Source organism: Sinocyclocheilus anshuiensis, unplaced genomic scaffold, assembly GCF_001515605.1.
Source record: "Sinocyclocheilus anshuiensis isolate Anshui unplaced genomic scaffold, SAMN03320099.WGS_v1.1 scaffold620, whole genome shotgun sequence".
NCBI lineage: Eukaryota > Metazoa > Chordata > Actinopteri > Cypriniformes > Cyprinidae > Sinocyclocheilus > Sinocyclocheilus anshuiensis.
In genome coordinates, this window is record NW_015557087.1 from 226,907 (window position 1) to 229,658 (window position 2,752).

General features: G+C 33.6%; 1 protein-coding gene across 1 annotated transcript in view; it reads right to left on the minus strand.

Annotated features, from left to right (window-relative positions):
* Window positions 1–2,119: 2,119 nt before the first annotated feature.
* Window positions 2,120–2,752, minus strand: part of lenep (lens epithelial protein) — a 1,445-nt gene continuing 812 nt past the window's right edge. The window contains exon 2 of the mRNA XM_016471802.1: window positions 2,120–2,366. The gene's annotated coding sequence lies outside the window, so the exon portion shown is untranslated. The remainder of the gene's footprint in view (window positions 2,367–2,752) is intronic.

Consider the following 2,752-nt stretch of genomic DNA (forward strand, 5'->3'; position numbering starts at 1 on the left):
TTTGTTGACAGGTCTTCGGTCTCTAAAGTTTTCCACCAATCAGCGCTTGAGTTTAGCAATGTCCCGCCCACAGACTGTTGTTCTCCACCAATGACAGCATACTTTATCTTCCGCCCTTCAAAGCACACTTTTTTTTGTGTGACTGCCGAACACAGGTGACATGAAAATGAGGAGCATGTGCTCAAACAAAGGGGAAAAGGATCCCAACAAACCTCTATCCGCATGTATTAGACTTGGTGTTTAAGTCTAGTTACGTAAAATATGGAGAGGGTGTTCTATTACTTTTCCTCTAAGCAAGACTTTAATATAGGCTAGTATCAATTATGTGCTTTATGTTATTTGATTTTTTTATAGATTCAAAACCAATTTCAAGGGCTGTTTGGAACAAAATATGGTTTTGAGTCACTCCAATTGCTCTGATGAATAAAAGTTTTCCTAATAACAGGAAATTATGTTTGTGATGCTCTTCAATTGTTTATGTTTATAGTATCCTTATTTGGATTTATGTTGTTCCTTATGTGTCTTGAGAAGCTGCTAAACTGTTCTGTATTTTTAAAATTAATTAAAAAAAAAACTCACTATAATTGTATAGTTATCATTTATAAAACGAGACTACACTTTTGAAAGTGTGTCCTGACTCCTGAGCCATATGTAGGGACCCAGTTTTTTTTATCCCATTGCTTATATCACTTTTTGACTTGTGTCGGTAAGCAATCCCTTAGAAGATGCAATCTGAATAGTAACATAAAACCAGACCTTTAGCAACTGTATAAAAGGCCATATCAACCACCCAAAACACACTAGCATTGCGGTGAAGAGTTTTGCATGAGCAAGCAAAACCTACTTTTTTTTTTTTAGAAACTACAGATAAGTGACTCTAGACTGGCCTGTAGTGTAATGCCTCAGTTTACAATAGGCTATTTATTTGCATAGAGCATCTGCTATGCTACTTTTCCAGCATGTATTATAACCCATTTTGTATACATTTGTGTAAAATGTTTATTATGTATTCTAATAAGCATATTTATGGCATACTGTATTGTATTCACATAAGTACTTTGAGGTATTACTAGTAATAATAGTGTCTTTACATAGAAACCATTAGCCCTATATTTTACGGTCACAGTTTGTACCCTAAATGTTAAGCCATTTAAAAATCCTCGGGACCTTTTAGCTATTTAAAAAGAATTACACAATGTTTTTTTTTTTTTTTTTTTTTTTTTTGCACACAATTATGTGCTTTATGTTATTTGATTTTTTTATAGATTCAAAACCAATTTCAAGGGCTGTTTGGAACAAAATATGGTTTTGAGTCACTCCAATTGCTCTGATGAATAAAAGTTTTCCTAATAACAGGAAATTATGTTTGTGATGCTCTTCAATTGTTTATGTTTATAGTATCCTTATTTGGATTTATGTTGTTCCTTATGTGTCTTGAGAAGCTGCTAAACTGTTCTGTATTTTTAAAATTAATTAAAAAAAAAACTCACTATAATTGTATAGTTATCATTTATAAAACGAGACTACACTTTTGAAAGTGTGTCCTGACTCCTGAGCCATATGTAGGGACCCAGTTTTTTTTATCCCATTGCTTATATCACTTTTTGACTTGTGTCGGTAAGCAATCCCTTAGAAGATGCAATCTGAATAGTAACATAAAACCAGACCTTTAGCAACTGTATAAAAGGCCATATCAACCACCCAAAACACACTAGCATTGCGGTGAAGAGTTTTGCATGAGCAAGCAAAACCTACTTTTTTTTTTTTAGAAACTACAGATAAGTGACTCTAGACTGGCCTGTAGTGTAATGCCTCAGTTTACAATAGGCTATTTATTTGCATAGAGCATCTGCTATGCTACTTTTCCAGCATGTATTATAACCCATTTTGTATACATTTGTGTAAAATGTTTATTATGTATTCTAATAAGCATATTTATGGCATACTGTATTGTATTCACATAAGTACTTTGAGGTATTACTAGTAATAATAGTGTCTTTACATAGAAACCATTAGCCCTATATTTTACGGTCACAGTTTGTACCCTAAATGTTAAGCCATTTAAAAATCCTCGGGACCTTTTAGCTATTTAAAAAGAATTACACAATGTTTTTTTTTTTTTTTTTTTCTTTATTGCACAATTTTCTCAAACGGTGTCAGTTAAAACATGTTTGAATACCACCGGCATGTTGACAGGGATGTGATCTATATGCCTTATACGACGCCTATGTGATGCGCTGCTTTAGAGTACTAATAGTTGTGACTTGTGAGGCATGAGTGTTTATGCCTGACTGTGTGTGAAGAGACCTGGATTCAGGCCAAAGCATCAACACATCTGTGATCAATCATCCACCTGCTCAAAGGCTCTGAAAAAGGAAACATCATAAATATCACTGTACAGCGGTTTTAAATATCACCTGACGATTAACCTACTAATTTAGTAATATGAGAATTATTCAGACTTCAAAATATAGTCACTAGAATTAGTTTGCGGTTGTCTAGCGCGCCCTCTAATGGTAACATCACTACATTGCACACACTTATACAAGGTCAGGCAGGGCTAAATGTTTGTGCGCCCTTGTTTTGTTTCAATAAATGTTTGTTTTGTTCAAACTTTAAAATCGTATAGTTGAAACCTCATTCATCTTTTTTACTTTTTTGTTATTAGTTTGTTAATGATAACTAAGTCAATGGGGACCAGAAACCATTTGGTTACCAACATTCTTCAAAATATCTTCTTTCGTGTTCAGCA